This window comes from Lissotriton helveticus, chromosome 2_1 (assembly GCF_964261635.1).
Source record: "Lissotriton helveticus chromosome 2_1, aLisHel1.1, whole genome shotgun sequence".
Classification (NCBI taxonomy): Eukaryota; Metazoa; Chordata; class Amphibia; order Caudata; family Salamandridae; genus Lissotriton; species Lissotriton helveticus.
In genome coordinates this window covers 172,082,825-172,104,262 of record NC_136059.1, presented here as the reverse complement: position 1 = coordinate 172,104,262, position 21,438 = coordinate 172,082,825, and positions in this window count along the sequence as shown.

Sequence of the window (21,438 nt, the reverse complement as noted above, 5' to 3'; positions counted from 1 at the left end):
GCAACTGTCTTCTTCCTATGTTAGGGGTCGTAGCAGGCGACCCGAAAAGGGGTAAAAGAAGATTAGTAACAGTGCTGGCCATTTTCTGCCGAAGGGAAGGTGAAACGGAAGAACAAACAGATGAAAAAACGGGGTGAGATAAGGCGGAGGTAGAGATGGCAGAAGAGGTATGAGGAATAATAGATGTGGTACTAGGCAAAATCATAGGAGGGGCATTAGGAGATGTAGGAAGTACAGTAGGCAAAATCGTAGAAAACACAGGAGAAACAGAAGTTGTCGGTGGGCCTGAAGGAGGCTGCACCGAAGAAGTAGGAGCCAGCTGAAGAACAGCTGGTGAGTGCTGTGGAAGAGCCAGAGGCGCAGCTTGTGCAACAAAAGGTTGCGGGGGTGCTGTAGCATTCTGCGCATAGGGGGGTGGCGAAGTTAATAATTGCGACATTAATTGGTCTTTTTCACGCTCTTTTGCTGTCCCTTGCTGAAGAGACGGCAAAACTGGATAACACTTATCTATTGCCATTTTACGTTGCCTGTGCAACTGCTCATTTATCTGCTCTTCCTCATTATCTTTAAACTGCACGGCAGCTTGCATTACTGAAAGTCCCCCTTCTCTCTTATTTTTCTTAGCTAATTTAATTTCTTTTTGTTTGGCTTCTTTGCGCCATATGCGGAAAGAGTCAAACATCGCCGGCCGGGCTTTCTTTTTGAAGAGTTTAACTTCAAGGTTGTCTAAGATTTCAGAATCAAAGCTACCATATTGGGGCCATTTTAAAACACCGTCTTTCCTAGTGTATTTAATCCATACCTCGTTGTAAACGATGGGGCCTACCCCATGTTTAACGTACAGCTCGTAAGTCGGAGTTCCAGCTGGAGGAACCGGACATGAGTCCTCCAATCGGGAGTCCCTATTATTACTACCAAGACAAAACCAATTCCCGAGTCTAAGACTAGGCATCCTTTCTCTCTAGTCTAGTTCCAAAACTTCAAAGGATTTATCGACTACGATATTTCTCGTGAAAACACGAGTCCTTCGGTTATGGTGCTTGCAAGTACCAATAAAAACCTTTATGTATCTCCAAGATACCACAAAGTAAGTCCAACTAAGGACTGGGAGACGCTCCACTTATACTTAACTGAAAAATATCGATGGCTTCACCAGAAGACTCGTCTCAGCGTTTCGCTCTACCGAAAATTTCAAGGGTCCAACATCAGGGCGATAGCCAGGGCAGCAGTCCTTGTAGCCGTCGAGAAGCGGGGAACCTCGCAGTAAAGACCTTCGGACCACGTCGACATGCAGGGGTCGATGAGGTGGTGGGCCCTCCTCCGGAATTTTCACACGAAGCTCCTCACGATCTTCAGGCTGATTGGTACCACTGGAATCGCCCCAAACGCTGGGCGCCAAATGAGGTACTGGGTTTTTAAGAACCGGCACAGAACCGGTAACCCAGCGGTGCCAGGGGATCAACACCCAGAGACCTCGGGTTCTCCTGAGTCAGACCGACAGAAACTTCAGAGTCTTCCAGGTGAAGTCAAAGATTCGTTTATTGGCTGCAACCAAGGTGACAGGGTCCTAGAAGTACGATACAAGTATATTCAGGAGACTGCACACTTTCACAAAGTCAGGCTTCTCTTCTTATACCTAATATTCAGCCTTGAGCAATACATTCCTTGGATTCGTGGTATTTCATTTATGGTTACTGATTACAAAAGAAAAGCAGAGTCATGATGACATGTAAATATTTCACGTCGTGCTGCCCATAACAAATCATCCGGCAAGACCCAACATTTCATCAGATATTGCTGGACCCCTAATAAAAACGGTCACCTCCCCATCATAAAGCAAGTGAAGGAAAGGAGTGGAGAAAGATGTGAGCGAGATATGGCAGGTGTGCGCGCTGAAATGGTTTTATGGCTGGTTGAGCCTAGATGCTATCTTGCTCGGCCACTGGGAGGGAACTGACCTAACGAGCTCGGCCTGGGGCAATGGTTCTAACTTGTACTGGGGTCAGGGAGAAGTCGATTAAGGAGTATGTGTCCTTGTGGAATCAAATTCAACTGGATTAAGGCCTATGAAAAGGGCAACATGCAGCTAAGGGTTCAGAAGGTAAATGACGATTTCGAGGTGAAATCGTCACTCGAATATGCCGAAAATACATGTACTTGACGTACTCGTCATTCTCGGTCTTTTGATACCAAATTCGTCCTATTTCGACGAAGTTTTTATTCTCGAGTCCAGTACTATTATATGAATCCAGATTTTTCAGAACCACAGGTGGTTGAACTGTGTCAAGCCTGTTGGAAGTGGCATAGAATCGGGAGGAAGAGATCATTTTTGTGGGTTTTTACAAGGGTGTTGTCATCTACCTAAATGGTGGTGGTCTCCTTGCTGCAGCATTGTCTGAAACTGGATTGATATCCATGTAGGACGTTGTTCTTGTTAAGCTAATATTGTAGCACAATGGGATGGCTTTCTCAATGGCTTTTCCATTTAAAGATACTTGGTCGATAAAGCAGTAGTTGGCAGGGTAATTTGGGCTTAGGGTCTCCTTATTTAGCAGTGGCAAGATATGTCTTGCTTTGGAATCATTTGGCAAGATTCCTTGTATGTGAGAGGCATTGACAATTTGAAGCAGGCCGAGAGTGGAATGATAGCCACTCTGTGGAATATGCCCTTGTACATGATGGCCTTGAGGGAGTTCAAGTTGTTGGCTAGTTGAATGTGAAAAAGGAGGTCGAAGGCTGTCCGAGTGGTGGTGGAACAATAAGAAAATGGGTTCAGTATGGATATCTGCTCGGTATTGTTGATATGTATCTCAATTTCTTTATCTCCTTCGTGAAGAATTGATTGATGGTGAGACACTTGTCCAATGATTGTGGGCTTTGTCTTTGTGGGAGGTAACTGATGCAGAGCTTTGATTGCAAGAGTGATTTACTTCTACTGACTCTTCTTAGATGGCAGAATTGTAGAAGGTAGACTAGGCTGTGCCAATGAGGGATATGCAGACAGCGTGGAGTGCTTTGAGGTAAATGAGGTCCTCGGGGCTGTGCTAATTCTCCATGTCATTCCTTGCTTGCTTGTGGGACACTTGTATTCACAGAGATGTTGGGTGTACCATGGTGCAGAGGCAAAGGCATGAAGTACTTTGAAAAGCGCAGTGACTTTCATAATCTTATATTAGGCATAGATTTTACGGATCCCAATTTCAATATGTCATCTAAAACTCTGCAGGTGAGTCTGTCTTGTGGTTCTAAAGTGAGACAATGTACAGTCCATGTGATGCATTTAGTCTTCCCTGCCCACCCTCAATTCACCTCACCGGCAGAGAGGGGAAATGTCATGGTTTCATGGTTCAAGCTATATACTTGATCCATCTACAGTAAACATGGCTAACTTCCATTGTAGTTAACCCTGACCTGGCTTAATGTACGGAAATTAGTTCTGCTTTGGAAGTGGATTTTTGTGCTTCAGTTTCTTAAGGTACCTTATGTCAAATCTCCTAATATGAACTAAGTATGGCGCTTCCTTCATTCTTTCTTTAACGTTAGGGAGAAGTTGAGATTTCACATCTTATGAGGATGAGACAGATCCCCCTTGTCCATATTGCATCTTATCATACTTTGGACGTCTTCATGTTTGGTGTAGGACTTGGCCTTTTTGGCTAAAGTTCCCTAAGCTTTTTTGCTTTCCCCCAGATCGCTTTCCTGACATAGAGTTGCCAATTTAGATGCTTTGGGTACTTTGCCACTGCTGATCAGTGTCAAAGTACAAGTGTTCATAATGTAAAGTGTAATGGTAATTGGTGCATCGGAGGGGGAGTCTCAGATGCGCAGGGTGTGTGTCATGGTGCACAGGAGGCGTTGGTGAGGAGCGCCTGACCAACGTGTGCATCGGAAGTGAAGTGAGTCTCGGACGCGCAGGGTGGGTGTCGGTGTGCATCGAAAGCGTTGGTGAAGAGCGCCTAGTCATCGAGTGCACCAGAGAAGTGAGGCTCGGACACGGTGAGCGTGTCGAGGTGCAGCCGAAGGTGTTGGTGAAGAGCGCCTGGATATCGGGCACCGGAGTTGGAGTAAGTCTCAGTGAAGCAGCATGCATGCTTTGGTGCAACCTGGGACTTTGGAGGTGATCTGCTGATCATCATGTGCACCGGAAGAAAGTGAGTCCTTTACAACGCAGTGTGCCTGGTAAGCGTGCACTCGGAGTCGACGTGAAGTTCCATCAGCGTTGTGTGTGTGGCTTTGTGCCAGAGGAGAACCGGAGGGTCCGGCGGTGAATGTGCACCCAGAGTAAAAGTAATCTCAGTGGCGTGAGGTACGTGTGCCCTGCGGCCGCCCAAGACTTTCCTAACAGTCGCGGCCCAGACTGGCAGCCCCAGAGTAGCTGAGCTGCCAGACCGAGCCGCTGAGGCCCGTTGAGAGAGTTCTGCACGGAAGGCCCAGTTTGAGGAAGGAGGAGAGGAGAGTGGGGTTGCGCCCCAGGTAACTTGGATTACAACCTGGGGGAGTGCGGGCTCGGAGGGACACTCTCACGGCCTCTCAGTCCTGCTGGCGACGTGAGCCTTTTCCTTGGCTCAGAGTGGGGCCCGAACTGACGAAAGGAGTGGCGGTACAGGGGCCAGAGTAAGAAGCTGTACTCTTTGTCATCGTTGAACCGTGTGGGGGGCAACTGTTATTGAAGAGGCTGATTGTCGCAAAACACATTGCCAATATTGCTGCTAACGAACTGCCGAATTGTCTTATAATGCCTGACATTATTATTGCATAACGAAGTACACGATTGTAGCACTACCCATTGCATTATTTCTCCCTTGCCAAGTACAGGATTGTTGCGGCCCACATTACATTATTTCTTCATTGCAAAGTACATGATCGTAGTTACGCATTGCATTATTAGTTTATTGCAAATTACATGATTGTAGCAGCCCCCATTGCTTTATTTCTTCATTGCAAAGTACGTGACTGGGGTGTGACGCATTGCATTATTCCTTCATTGCGCAGTACATGAATGTAGTGGTACGCATTGCATTATTTCTTCATTGCAAAGGATGTGATTGGGGTGTGACCCATTGCATTATTCCTTCATTGCGCAGTACATGATTGTAGCGGTACGCATTGCATTATTTCTCCTATTTCAGGTACAGGGGTGTATTGTTACGCATTGTATTATTTCTCCTTTGCCCAGCACAGGATTATATAGTTACGCAGTGCACTATTGTTTGTCCATTGCAACATGTGTGATTCTAGCATTGCGAACAGCATAGCATTTTAAAAGCGGTGGTTGGGATTTGAACCTACCAGCCAGCCGGAACAAATATTACCCTTTATTCTATTTTGACTTATGTATCGTACGGTCTGATCGTATATCTTTTTGTATAAAGATTATACTCGTTTTATCACACTTGTGTGGAGTCCATTTGTGGTGTCACCAGGAGGTTGCTGTGGGCGTGGTTGCACATACTAAACACTTGTGCCTTGGAGATAGACCTGGCTGCTCGTGCCAAGCTACTAAGGGGGTGAGCAGGACTATCTCAAATGGTGTCCCTACTTGAATGAATGAATGAGTACAGATTTGTATAGCGCTGGCTACCCGGGGGAATCCCAGCGCATACTTGGCCTAACGTTGAGTGAGGAGCCCCGGGTCTCGCATTTGGTGACAGTAGTGCGGGACTGGGACTCCGGCTTCCAACATCGGGGTATATGAGAAACCAGCTAATGAATGGCATGTTTAGATTAGCTTTTCAAAACATAGGGCCTTTACCTGAGACTCTCTTTTGGCCTGTTCACTAGCCATTGTGATCTTTCCTCCTGAATCACAGTGGCCATAAGTTTTATATCTGCGTAGGATAAGCTCATAGGCAAACATGAATGATGTGGAAAGAATGCTTTGGTTACTTACTGGTATCCTTCATTACTTCTTCGTAGGTGTGAGTGCATGTTTTAGTTCTTCTTTTATATGAAACGAGGTAAGAAGCAATGAAGCGCTACCGTAGAGGCAAGGAGGCAAATCACGGTTGCACACTTCCTTTGGAGCACTGAGCGCATTTCAACCTGTGGACGGTTACCAATGGTGGAGGAGGTGATCCTTGGACAGATGTGGGTCACCTTCTTTGCAAAAGATAACAGGTCACCGTTCATCTATTAATTGATGTATGGAGGCCCTGTGCATGTGAGAATGTTACATTTGTTGTGTTAATATCGCACGTTGGGGACCTAGTAGTGTTCTTCTGTCTGCTGTAAGACACAGAAATCCTACCTATTTAAATCTCTTTTAAGCAGGATAGAAAGAATGATGCTTTTCTTTGACATAATATAATACATTGTCTCCTTGACCATGTTTACATTGCAGTGTTAGCAAGTGGTTGTATGACACATCCACGCTTTCCTTTCCCACGCGATCCGTAACAATGCTTGAGGAATAACTAATGCTCTGTACCACGCATTCCATTTATAACACAAGTCATTACAACAACTTGCCTTAGGGGGGCGCTGGACTTTGGAATAGTATCATTTACTATTCCAACTCCAGTCCCCACAACAGTAGGGAAAGTGTTGGACTTGAAAGTCCAACGACGCTTTACCCAACGCATGTTGTTGTAACAACTTGCGTTTAAAATGGAATGCGCGGTTCAGAAGCATTCGTTGTTCGACTCGCGTTGCAAAGGCAATGCGTTGTTCGGCACTCGTGGTATTTGCTGTTTCCCTTAGCAAGCTGCAGTCATTTCAAAAACTCATGCAGTCTTAAGAAAAGCTCCCAGATAGTTTGCACCTGTTAAAGCCTGAAGTCTTTACTTGTATTGTACATATTACGTATGTAATTTACAATAAATATATGCAGAGGGGGTATCTTGTTGGATCGTTGTGGGCACAGAGTAAGCCGGAAACTGAATAGAGCTTTTGTAATTATATTATAGTTGAAATTGAGAATAAGAGGCATTAGCTAGTTTTGAACTTATTGCAATACTGTACTTATTTTACAAAACTACTTTATCTTGGTTTTAGAGACAGGAAAGAATAAATTTACGTTGCACGGATAATCTTGCAAACTTGAAAGGTTTCTATTCTATATGACACAAACATTGAGTGTAATTGTTTGCTAATGCAATATTGAATAAAACAAGTTAAACATATTATTTCATTTTGCCAGGAAGAATGAACACTGATATTAAACCCCATTTGTTTGCTTCCATGCACGATTTCTCTTTAATTGAAGTCATTTTTAAACAGGATCTGCTTAAGGTGTATGTTTTCCTTTCTTAAGAAACGCATGTATTTCATGTAGCATTGGTATGCCTTTTGTATTAATTCTTTTTATAACATCAAAACTTGCAGAAAATAATGGAGTAAATGTACTGCATAATTCTAATATATGCGCATACACAGCATATGACATATATGTATACTTCTTTATCAATTTTCCACTTCCTGCAGCTTCTGGCATCTGTGCCATTTTCTCATTGTATTTTGTGCAATCAACATATTGACTTATGTTTGCTTTTGGAATCGTACATGTTTTATTCGATATAGGGCCATATGTATCATAGTTCCGTTTTGCGAATTCCAAATAGCGATTTTTAAGGAATCGCTATTTAGAATTGGCAAAACGGTATGTATGTACAAAATCGCTTTTTTATAGCGATTCCTTACCATTCCTAATTTGCGATTAGCAAATTGCTAATCGCAAATTACCCATTAATTTCTATGGGCCTGGAGGCCCATAGGAATGAAGGGGCGATTAGCGATTAGCAAATTGCTAATTGCAAATTAGGAATTTTTTCAAGGGTGCAGGGGTGTCTCAAGAACACCCTGCTGCACCCCTGAAAATGACATTTGGGGGCATATGGCGCACATAAAGGCCCTAAGGGCATGTATGAGCATCATATGGCACCTTTGGTTTTTTGGAAAAAAGCTTTTGTAAAAGAATTCGCAATTTACCACCAACTGGAAGTTGGTGGTAATTTGCGTATCCTTATGGGCATTTTTTGAATATTTTTTCTTTGATACATTGCGTTTAAGGAATCGCAAAATTTGCGATTCCTTAAGTGCAATCGCAAAATAAGGAATAGCAATTTTTGCGATTCCTTATTTTGCATCAAACATGTTACATACATACCATTTTGCTAATTAGCATTCGCAAAGTCCGAAATTCGCAGAATTTCGGCCTTTGCAAATGCTAATTAGCTTGATACATATGGCCCATAATTTGTAAATAAAGGTGATATCACCTGTTGTGTACATTGTGACGGACAATAGAATTCAGACCACAGGAAGCTGATGGAGTGGTTCCTCCACCTTCAAGAGACCGAAGGGTTCAACAGAGTGTTCTGAGGTTTGAGGCCGCTCATAATTCTCTTGCTGCTGGGTTTTTCATGTAATAGCCTTTAGGGGGCGCTACAGTGGAAAAGGAATGAATGGCATTGTCTTGCTTTGAAGCATCTTGTCACTAGCAGAGGCAGAGAGAGACGAGCACCATCCTTTGGCCATTTTCTATTCTGAACCAGGCACTATTTTCCTCTAGGACCACAGAATTTCTGAAAGGACTTGCTTTTTTGTTTTTTTTACTTTATTTTGCAGTTTTTTCATAGTACCATACTCATACATAACATTTCCCCCAAGTTGGGGGCATAGATATGCCTTTCTCAGATATATAAGAGGACATGGTTCATGACAGCTTTGTGGTCTGTAAGGAAGGACTGGGAGGCCCTCATGCACACGTTTTAGGTGGCAATAGAGAAGGGGGAACGAATGAAGACTAGATCCAGGCTTGAGCAAAATGCCTGTCTCTAACTCAACTTGACGTCCTCGTAAACCCTCCAACCCTACATGAGTTGAGAAACCATGTGGCTTCTGCCTGTCAACCGCGCTTTAATCTCATGTGCCTAGAATTCAAGTTAAAGCATTATCTTTGAAGAAAATAATTAGAGAGAAAGAGATACCCCTTCAGTGGCTTAATGTGAAACCAGAAAAGTTGGTCTCAATCCAAACTTGCCTGCTTGACCAAAATGTGTGATCCTATGCAAATCTCTCTTGTGTTTGATTTCATTGAATGTATTGTTGCATCATGTGTAATAACAATCGAGCCCACATACAGGGTGCACATGACAACTGATATGCCTCTTAATTCACTAATGGTGTTATTGTCAGGGCACATGGGCATGATTTTTCGCAAGTTTATATTAAAAAGCTATCACTTTTAATAAATGTCGCTAAATGCACTGATATAATTTAATGGTCTACTGTGAAATTCTTCCGCTTATTAAAGAAATACACTTTTTTTTATTTTGAATAGACTTTGGGCCAGATGTACAAAGCGTTTAGACATTTTTAAACATTCTTATTTGCTGTATCTGTGGGTTTGCAAACTCTAAAACACTTTTTCGACTTTGCTATGCTCATTTAACAATTTGGAAAAGCTATTCTGAGTCTTTAAATGGGTTTAGCAAACCACACTGAATTAGAATTTGGAAGGGCCGTGTTTGGGGCTTTCATTCCAAATCCCAATTCCTTATGGTATGCGTTAATGTTTTGCGACCAAATTCCAAGCCTCAAAACTTTAATATTTTACAGACACCTTAAAGGAGGTGGTAACCACTTCCCCTTTGTGAAAGTTGAAAAAAAGATTTTTTAGGAGAAGGCAGTTTTTTTTTCTTTAAGAAAAACAAGCTGTGTTGAAAAAAAGGATTGTTTTATTTAAAAGCAGTACCAGACAAGGTGGTCAGTTGACCTAGTAGGTCATAGTTGGCGATCTATCCCCTATTTATAATGGATATGTCAAATTGCGACCCTGTGTGATACGGCACTTTGTTAATCGACCTATTGGTACAGTGGCCATGGCTCGTCTCTGACTCCCCCTGTTATTTGCTGGCTCTCCGACCTCTAGGTGTGCCACAATTCTTTCATTTCTTCCTCTGGTGTCGTTTCCTTGTTTTCCCTCCGAGTGCCTCCCTGTTGCTGGGGAAGGTGTCGGATCGAGGCGCAGGGCTCCGGAGGGAAACGAGCCGGATGGCGTCACGCTGGCAACCTGTGCGCGCGGGGCTCAAGAAGGGGCCCGGGGGTGCTCATGAGTGAGGGGTGCCCGGAAAATCCCACACATAAACACGCGTAAACGGCTCCAGCTGCGGGGTCTGCAAGGAAAATTGGCGTCAATTTCCCCCTCCCCAAGTACTGCGCACATCAATGCACAGACGTGGCTCGCCAGGGCACACATGTGCTCGCCGGTGCACAGATGTGGCTGGCCAAAGATTCTTTCAATATTTTGCTGAACGTTTGTGTTCAAAGAACATGTCTCTCTCTCTCTTCGGGGGAGTAGAGTCAGGTTGCGTTTTACCTATACCTGCACGGTGTGTGGCTGGTACCGTAGTAACCCGTCTGTAGGCCCTCCGCGTGCAGCGGGCATCCCGGACCCGGAACAAGCTGGCAGTGTTTGCCCGGCGGCCTCGGCTGCATCACGCGCCCCACTTGTCAACACCGGTAACTGGGTTTGTTGTCTTAAAGATTGACATTTCAAGTGATACACTGAGCGGTTCTTGAGATCGGTACTACGCTGCCTGAAAGATATTAGATATTTTACTTTATTTTCCAGGTGCTTTTTGGATGCTGCCGACAGCTCTTACAAATCGAAAAATTCAAATTGTCAAGTCGCCACAATAGCTAACGTGATCCGGCCAGTGCCACAGCCCAGTTGAAATATCGCCAAAATTAAGAGGCCTCTTTTTTCCAGCTCTGTTCTGGTGTTAGCCTGAACTTAGGTGTCGATTCTTAGAGAATGCCAACATACCAGGCCAGATGTGGAACGCGAGGCTCTTACTTATTTATACTTAGCAGTTATATTTATACGAGCATGAGTTACATAACACACAGTCATATTTATTTGTTAAGGACAGGGAGATTCGGTGCTTTGCCCAGAATCACAGGATGTTGAGCCGACGCCGGGACTATGCACTTGGTTCTCTAGGCCCAAAGTCTGCAGCTCTGGCAGTAGGGTCACTTCCTCTCTTACTGCAGAAGCTGTGTTTGCACAGTGTCTAAGATGCAACCCAACCTTTACTTTTCTCTCTTCTGAATGTCCTAACCTGGCAGAGAGGTAAACGGAGTCGCAGAAATCCAACTCTCTTAATATTAACAGGGTGGGATTTCCTGTGCGAATCTTTGCAAACGCTTGTGAATGCAGAAATGGAATTCGGCAAAGGACGGCAGATCTCGTGTCTACTTTTGTAAAGTGCTGGGAATAAGATGGCGCTAGCGACTTTAACCAAGGCGAATCAACTTCATTTAATGGATTGCATCTACATGGAGTGTGGAAAAAGCCCTGTTTAAGCTGTTTCCGAAATACCCTCCAGTTCGCCAAGCTTTGTAGGTGCCATGGGAGCAGGCTCCAAAGCTTATAAATTTTACAAAACCTCTGACGCCCCATGAGGCAGTGCAAACTCTTTGCAGCTGCTGCCCGTGCAGGTAAGGGCGGTGGGGCCAGGCGAGGGGGGATTAAGACAGATAAGGACGAGGGATACTTAATTATTTATTTAATTTTCCCTCGTGGTCGTCTGTCAAATTCCCTCCAACCCGTCTCCACTGCCCCACCACTCTTACCTGCACGGGCCGCAGCTATTCTTTGTAACCTGACATTTTTGGTGGCTCATGGGCGAAGGCTTTTACCTGGGACATATCATAAAATGTGTTTTTAAGGTATTCTCGCCCAACACCATGAAGTCCTTTATGTGGTGTGCAAAGTGCCTTGAATACCACTCTCTTTAGGTCTCGCTAGTGAACGCAGCGCATACGCTACCTCACTTGGCGAACCTCTATTGTTGTGGCTTTGGTGAGCGAAGGGAGAGAAACCATGTGTGCGCAGGGACAGCCGATGTGTACACGCATGGCGTCTCCTCTGCCTCACACGCTCCCACCGCGCGCTCACACTACAAGCCAGACACGCGCTTGTTAGTCTGGCCTTGGTCCTGCATTCCTTGCAGTGTGCGCGCACCGCATTTGTTTGCTTTACATTTCTAATTAAGTATCTGCCCTTCTGTGTATGACAACCGAATTGAATAAGCTATCAGCATTGTATTTCAACGGTTTTGGCACTTCTTATTTCGCGAACTCATTCTAACTGCTTTTGTTGTGCTCTTCGCTTTGTCAATGGATAGAGGTGTCTCTCTCATAGCTTTTGTCTGTGGTAAAAAATTTAAAGCGAATTTAGTAGATTCTTTGCAAGCATATAGTTTTCATATTTAATGTTTTCATTTGAGATCTGCTGGATGCGAGTGATGTATTCTTAGGTGGGTGACAACTGGAAAAGCAAGGACAAACATGCAGAGCTGTGACTGTTGTATTTGTCAATACTGTAGTGAGAAATAGCATCTGACATCAACATTGTGTCACCAATATCGTTTTCAAGAGTATGGTCCCATCGGATGTATATTTCGGTTATTGAGTCCAATGTGGCAATATTTTTGGGAACGATATTTAGGATGTAATATTTATGTAAACAATGTTCAGACTATGATATTGTATTATAACACAGCTGGGAGTGATCTTGTGTGCCTGTGCGAACTTTGAAATTTTTTCCCATGTGATAAGTTTTTCATCTCTACTGAGCCCTGAATTTTTGTTTCATTCCTTCAGTAAGACTCTGCCTTACCTAGTCTGCTGGATTTAATTTGTGAAAAAGAGCACAACAAGCTTAGCAATCAATGGTGGAAACCCCTTTTTCTTGTTGTAGTTTTGCCTTCTGCTCTGCACCCTCCTTCCAAGCCGTCCCTTATTACTGCGAGCTCTCCCTCTAGCAAAGAACTGGTAATAAGATTTGGACAGGCCTTGTGCCTCTCTAATCAGAGGAAGAGATCTCTGAGAATTTGTATGGAGCTTTAGCTCGGTCACTTCAGTAAGTCGAGTCAGCCTAATATGGCAGCCACAACCCTCCCCGGAGCTATGAGCAGCCCTCAAGCACTGGATAAAAAACACTGGAAAGCAGCTAGTGTACACTGTCCCTCCGGGGACCTGGGAGGGAAAACCAGAGTTTGCATTAGTTTTACCAACGCTGTTGCATAAGAGTACTTTAAACTGGAGGCTGTGGTGCTGAGGAAAGATGGGTATAATCAGCAAGGCGGAGCAGCTGAGTGGTATATACACTGCTGGGGCGTGCATGGTACTATAAGTCATGGTTAATAAAAACCAGCATCCATGTTGAGACCCTCAGAAAAGTTGAGAAAGCAACTTAGAGAGGCCTTATTTGAGACCCGTGCTTAATACCACTCAATAACTAGAGAAATAAAAGTCTGATGGTGGCCGGAAGAATGAATGCCTTATGGTGTTATCTTGTAGTGGGCAGATGTGCTTTGGTATTGAAGGGGGCTCTCCTAGAGATGAACTGTCACACCAACTAAATAAGCCTCATGCTGTCTGTGGTGCAAAAACCCATACTGGAATCCATGACAAAACTGTTGGAGAGAACAGTCACTACTCATGAGGGGTGTGGCAGCTGAGCACTCGTAGCCCTCATAGTTTAACTATCTGGATTACTACAGAGATGGAGAAAAGAGGTAACACCTGTAAAGTGGGAATGCAGATCCAGAACCTTTGGAAACCAACATGTGTGCAGGCAAACGCAAATGTATATGTTCTCACTGGGGTTGGGAAGCCACAGCGGGTGAACTACACTTGCTAATGTAACCCGCACTCCAGATAGCACTAGTATTAAACAGGAAGAACTAAGTCTGAAGACGTAATTTCTTTTGTGGGAGCTAGCCTGCAGCACCGTGCCTGGGACATATGCTACCACAACATTTACTTTGAAATATTGCCTCCACAAATATGTCGAACAAGTGCACAAGGCTAATTTGTGTCTAGTGCTCAAGCAATAAAAGACAGAATGGAACTTCAGATACCTAGGATGCAATGCTAGCAACTATGGCAGACCTCTGGGGTCTCAAGTTTAAACTGTTGGGCTAAGGTGATAAAATAGGACGTAGCACAGACATATAAAGATGACACCCCAACAGTAAAAAAACATAGCCGACTAACTACCATGAAATAGTGAGAATATGACTGAAGCACAGCCAGTCTCAAAACAAGGAGCTGGATTAGCAAACTCTTGAGGGAGACCAACAAGATAGCCTGCAGGGTGTTTACCAAAAGCAGGTAGGAAAAGTGAATCAACAGGGATTATTTGTCGGAAAACATATATCAATATGCTGTTTCGAGTAGTTAGTAACTGTTTCTTTGCCCAGGGACCTGAGTGGCACCAAAAACATGCATTTTCAAGACCTGGAATGCAGCCTCAAGTTTCACTGCTGCACCGACACTGTGGAAAAGAGTCTGGGGAAGTCAAGAATAAAACACACTTCAGTCTAAGCAGCTTTGTTAGACTTGGCATCCTTGGTGTGGTTGTCCCCTGTCTTTTTGCATCTGCCTCCTGTTTTTAGGTCGAGCCTGTGCAGCACATGCGCTGCTCTGCGGGGCATGCTGCATTCGAGTATGGACTTGAAGCTCCCCCCATATTTTTCATTGGCTTGTGTCATTGTCCTTTGTAAACGCTGGCTTCTGATTCGTTAATAGGCTTGTTAGTTCCTCCTTAGTACCGCCTTGTCTTCATTTGTAACCTCCCATAAGGACTGTCCTTTTACTTCTGTTTTTACATGGTATGTCTTATTTAGTCTGTAAGCACTATGGGGCACATGCATCAACCTATTTAGGAAGTGCAAACGGTGCGAATCGGTAAATTCGGCCGTTTGCGCTTCCTAAATATGTTTTTGGGATGCATCAAACACTTTTTCAGAATTCGCATTTTTTTGCATTTCTTAAAAATGCGAATGCATTTAAGGAATCGCATTTGTGCGATTCCTTAAATGCAATGCATCAATTAAAAAAAAAATGCGAATGTTGAAATTGGAAGTGCAAATTAACACGAGGTTGACCCTCGTGTTAATTTGCGAAAATCTTTCAAAATGCAAAAAAATTCATTTTTTACACTGTCATGTTACAGACACACATGTCCTTTCAAATACATTTCAGGGGTGCAGGGGGGGTCCTTTGGACCCCCCCTGCACCCTTGGAATGCATCAACAAATTGCGAATTCGTAAATGCCTTCCCATTGACTCCTATGGTCCTTTCGGCCCATAGGAATCAATGGGATTTGCGAAAAAGCAGTTAGGAATTCGGTATTTATTTGCGATTCGGTAAAAATTGCGATTTCTACTGAATCACAAATAAATACTGAAAAAAATGATGCATAGCATTTTGCAATCCTTAATTTGCGATTCGGTAATTTTCGCAAATTAAGAAATGCAAAATGTATGAATGATGCATGTGCCCCTATTTTCTTTGCAGAGTTTCTCCTACTGCAGGCATAACATGCTTTCCTGCAACATTCAGTGCGCCATGCGCGCTTTCACTTTCCAAGCAGCCCGAGACAATGGCGGCCGCTTCTTTGAAATAAAATAGGTCTCGCATTTACAAGAGTTTGATCTATTGGCATTGTAAATCATAATTCCTTTTATTTATGTGTTAATGATCAAAACAGATAAATAAAAGGCATTGTCATTTACAATGCCAATAGCTTAAACTCTCGCAAATGCGAGACCTGTTGCATTGCAAATGCTTGATTTTACTGGGAGCTAGTGCAGCTCCTCCAGGGCCTTTGCGACCAAGTCAAATTTTTTGATATTTTTGAGCAGCCTGGCAGCTGCATTCTGAACTCTTTTCAGTTTCATGAGAGAGCCCTGCTGCATGCCCACACACAGGGCATTGCAGTAATCTACAGTTGATAGTACCACAGAAATTACAATCATATTTTTTAAATCTTTAGGAATAAAGGGCAAGATTTTCCTGAGGATTTTTAATTGGTGAAAATAGATAGATGTAAGCTTATTTGATTGTTCCTTAAACCAAAGTTTGGAATCAATGATTATTCCGAGATTTCTCACTTTTTAGGAACTGGAATCCGGAGAGGTCCCAAAATCTGAGGCCACCAAGTATCACTCAAAAGGAGGTGTCCCTCCTAAAGATAAGTACTTCGTTTTTTTCCCCCAATTCACCTTGAGTTACTGGTTGCCGATGCAGCTAACCACTGCTCACATACAACTATTGAACCATTGTGCCACCTCCTTAATATTACTCGTGATGGACACCACAATTTGTGATGGTTGAAAAGCCAATGAATCAAATAAGTTTGGCAAGAGGGGCCACATAGATATTGAATAAGGTGGGACAGAGTGATAATCCTAGTGGTACACCATAAGGCAAGGGGAAGGGAGTGGAATCAAAGTCTCTTAACATGACTGTTTGCTGTCTATCTGAAAGGAAAGAGTGTTTGAGATCATGGGCTGGCCAGCAATTCCTATCTCCGTTAGCCTTTGCATCAGTTCGAAATGGCTCACAGTGTCAAAGGCCGAGAAAAGGTCTAATCGGACCACAACAGCTTTTTCTCCGGAATCCATGATGTCCCTGATTTCTTTTGTGACCACTATGAGTGCCGATTCAGTATTGTGCACCTTTCTGAAGACAAATTGAGCTCCATGTAAAATCCCGGTTTGGTCCAGGTATTCGAATAGAGTGATGTTCATGTGTTTTTCTAATATTGTTGCAGGTATGGGAAGATGTGATATGTGACGTCTTGAGGATCCAAAGTTTTTTTTTTTGAGTAGAGGCAAGATGGAGGCTTTGTTTTACTCAGATGAAAAGGAGCTTGTGTGGATGATAAGGTTAAGTAGTGTACTGAGATGGGGGGATACCACATTTGCAATCTCCTGGAGTATTTTGGGGGGGGCAGGGTTCTGACGGGACGCCTGATTTAGTTTGTTTGACCAGGTCCAGTACCTTCTCAGTGGAAAGAGAAGGAAACTTAAGAAGCTGAGGGTAATTACGTTCTTCTGACTTATTTACATGACAAGGGGTGCTAGTATTTGTGATAGTATTGAGGTCCCTGTAAACAGATTCAACTTTGTTTTGAAAAAACTCTGCCAAGTTATTGCAGACATTTTGTCTCGGAATGAACATATTACTAGGAGATGGACAGGCCAGCTCTTGAACCATTTTAAATTGCTCTTGGCTTGAGTTTTTTGCCCTGTTAATCCTTTCTGTGTAAAATATAGTTTTTTTCTTCACTATTCTTGTTTTTTTTAAACCGAAATGAGTTGTTTAAATTTGACTTTCTCGTCTCCGGAGTAATTGCGCCTCCAGACTCTCCCTTGCTTTCTGCACTTCCTTTTCAAATTACCCAAGTTTGGGGAGAACCAGGGTGTATTTGGGCGTGTCCTAAAACATTTAATAGATTTGGCTGCCAGATTAGTTCATTCCTTGTAACCTGCCGCAGCCACATTATAATCACCCCTCAGCAATGGTGGAGAGGAGTCTAAAATAGTAATCATATCTTCCTTTTTGATTTTATTCCAAGCCCGCGCTGTTTTTGGCCTGGCCTAAATTTTTAATGGCTAGTTTCTCTGAGCTTGGAGAAATGCAGAACCGAACCACCATATGGTCTGGAGATCAGCGTGATTAGAAACGATGCCGTCCGAGGTATGTCTGGCCACATGAGTGGCCATCTTAACCATTTGGGAAGATCAAAAGAGGTCATGCTATCTAGCAAAGTTCTGGGGCTGTATTCCAGGAGTGCTTTGGGGGTGCAATGGGCGTTTGCATCCATGCCCGGGGCACTTTGGTATATGTCAGTGCACCCCCTGATGGCAGCCCTCTGGAGGAGGGAAAGGGGACCCCATGGACACACTAGACATCTGCTTGCAGGCAAGTGCAGTCACTCACTGCACCCGCCTGCATGGGGATCTCTAACCCCCCTTCAAAGTGCAGGCAGGTTGCCGCCTGCACAGTGAGACACAGAGAATCTTCAAAGCAGCCGCTCCGTTTTTCACATGAATGCACTGCCCCAGGCCAGCATGAGTACGCAGCTGCCCCGGGGGCAGCGCATTCACTATAATGCAGTGCATTTTCCTGGTTAGCGCTGGATGTACACTTTGAAAGGTGCGTCTACTGCTTCCTAGGAAATGTGCGGCATACATAATAAAGCCCCTGGTGTCTTTATTTTTCAAATCTTCCAGGTGGAAGTCATAGTCTTCTATAATATTGTAGTTCACCAAAAGAATGCTCGATTCGAGGAACTCGTTGAGAGCCTCCAAGAATTGCGTCTTAGGGCCTGGAGGTCTATAAATGAGTAGCCCATAAAACATGGAGTTCTTATCCACTTTGAATTTAAAGGAGAGTGCTTCGCCGTCCTTCATCTGGACGGTTCTTCTGCAAGGTTAATGTAGTCGTGGTAAATTATCACAAGGCCCCCACCTCGCTTATAATCTCTATCCAGCGTAGTAATGTTATAATCAGTAGGAAGCATAGAGGCCATGTCCGGTTCCAAGGCAGTATCTGCCCATGTCTCTGTTAAAAAGGCAGTCTACGGTCCATATGAATCAAGATGATCAAATATCTCGAGTTTGTGTTTCACAGCAGATCGAGTGTTCAGCAAGACGCATTTAAGTTCTGAGACACAATTAGTTTCACCAGGTGAATGATACTGACTGCTGAGAGCAGTCAGTATCTGCTAAGAGCAGTCAGTATATGAGGAGGGCAGTCAGTATCTGCTAAGAGCAGTCAGTATATGAGGAGGGCAGTCAGTATCTGCTAAGAGCAGTCAGTATATGAGGAGGGCAGTCAGTATCTGCTAAGAGCAGTCAGTATATGAGGAGGGCAGTCAGTATCTGCTAAGAGCAGTCAGTATCTACCCCTCACAGGGTCTACCTTGTGAATGGGCACTGACTGCTGAGAGACGTCAGTACCTGCAGAGAGCAGTCAGTATCTGCTAAGAGCAGGCTGTACCTTTTAACAGTGGCCGCCAGCTATTCATACTTTCTGGTGGTTTTCTAGAAGGCAAGGATGCTGAATAAATGAAATGAATGAATGAGTGAACGAATGTATGCAGAATCCCCCTGTTGACTCTGCAAATCCATTCGCGACTCGCAGTGTCACGTTAGAACATTACCACGTGGAACAAATGGCAAATAGCGCCAGTGCAATAACCTTTCTGTCCCGAGGGGGCCATGCAGCCCACAATGTATATATATTTATACAATTCATATGATACATGGAAAATCAATGCAAACTGCGGCTTTACATGATAGTTCCTCTTGAAATCGATGATAGGTGTAGAACTGAATTAAGAATATGTGAGTGAGGCAGCGAAGCGGTTGCATCACTCCTACTAAATGTACAGGTTACTGATAAAAATGCGTGTCACATCACAGCATCCCTCTGATGGGGTACACATGGGATCATCGAATCATGTCCACTAACTTCCCTTTTGGCTTTTCCCTTCTTGATACCGACAGGTTGCACCAGATCCTGCCAGGACCATTCCCCATAATATATGATTGATTGCTCATCTTCCTACATGTGTAGGGTTCCAACAGCATGTGAGGAGGAGAGGCCAGCAATAGGATTAAAGGGCATTTTCATCGAAAATAGAAGAATGCATGGAAGAGCCGAGGCCATGGCAATAGAGCAGGTTGGCGCCATGGACATCAAGAGAAGTGATGATTAGAATGTCTGGTGTTGCCCTCCTTACCTCTCTCAGGGTCCATGCAGGAAACGGTAAAAACAAGCATTAGCAAAGCCAATAGGGTCGGCCTTGGCAAGTTGGGGAGATTGTTAATTTATATTTTATTTTTTATTACCCACATGTGCCACAAACATAAAAAGAAGAATAAGAAGAGAACATGCCAAGGCCTAAACCTTATCGCCATAACCTTGCAATACAATTAATTAATTAATTTAAAACATGACTCCGATAATTTTAATAGAACAGAACAAGTGCTTTCTGTTGAACATGTATAGAACCTCTTTTTAATTCTAATGCAAAACATAGGAAAATAGGAGTTTAATTAGCGCAAATACATTTGAATGGGTGTTACCAGAAGACATTGTTTAATCACAGAAGGATGACTAGAAAACACAAGTACACAAATAACAAAGGATAAAGAATTGAAAGAAACACCATTAGTACCAGTACAATACAGAAAAAGGTCAGTATATGCTCAGCAGTCTTGGCACTGAAGTGCCCTTATCTTTAGCCACCTGTGAACATTTGATTAGGAAAAATACTGTAACTTGCAGTGCAAGTCATCTAGTGGCTAAAGTGGGCTGACCCATTGCCCCATGCTGTATGCTGGGCAGGCCGGAAGCAGAACGTGAATGACAGATGAATAGACCAATGGATGAAGAAGGCTGACCCAAAGCCCCTGTATGTACGCATGTATGTATTTTTTATTAGAAGTGGATAGCAAGACTGGTAAAGCGTAAGGGCCTCATTCAGAAATTTTTCATAACAAGCATAGTACGAAATTCCCCAAATTACATGGCTTACTCCGTCGTAATTTAAATTCCGCCCAGGCCTAAATTGATTTTGAAACCTTGTACCTCTGAGGCTTAGGTCTCCTGGAGTGCTGTCCTGGCAGTTCTTGCTGGGAGCACTCTTTAGCTTATATTAGGTGCTCTCCTTTCTGCTTTCGGAGGCAACACTGACTATTTCTGAGCTCTGTTTACTCCGTGCAGGTAGGGATGTGTTTACTCCGTGCAGGGAGTGATGCGTGTTTCTGGAAATGTTGCTTATGCTTGTTGGAGAGCTTTGCTTATTTGTGAGGGTGCTATTTCTAGAGCAATGGATATTTCTGGGATCACTGGTATATTTTTGTTAGAGAGAACTGCTTATTTCGTGCACCTCTCATTTCTAGGTGTCGAACGCAGCACATGTTTGGCTGCAGAGCAGTGCTTTTCCCATCTCAGGTGGCACTCCCTGTCTCTGGGAAAACTGCTTATTTCTGTCATAGAACTCATACTATCTTATATGTAGGAAAAGGGTTGATGATTTGAGATACGAACCCTTAAAAAGCATGTAATTACAAGCAGTGTATTATGGGTAGTCATGTAAAGCGAAGCATTCTAGTCAGTGCTTAATTTAAGCTGGTGCTTTTCGGTACAGGACTGCGACTTAATTTGCAGCATGGGCTCTTATGACAGTTGGCCACATGGTGGCACTGTCTGCCTAATTTAGGTATGAGCACAACAATAGCTGTTTATTAATACAATATATATTAACAATGACTAATGCCTGCCATCCAATTCTTATAGCTTGGGGGCCTGTAATAGTATGAATTGTCACACTTTTAAGAGTGTGATGATTAGTAGTTGTGTTGGTAGTGCCATTGGCAGCGCAGGCAGGGGCAATGGATGGCGCAAGCTGTAGTGTGCTGAAGAGGGCCCGGGCACTTATTTTTTTTACACTGGTTCTATTCCTTTGAAAGTGGCGTAAAGTCACTTTCCTGTACCATTTGAATGATAGGGTGGGATGAATATTTGAACCCTGCACACTCTGCTTATAACCCATGTGGAGGGTGTGCTCTCCCCCAGAGTGAAGTGGTAGCAATGATGCTTATGACTTATACTTGCTACCTTTC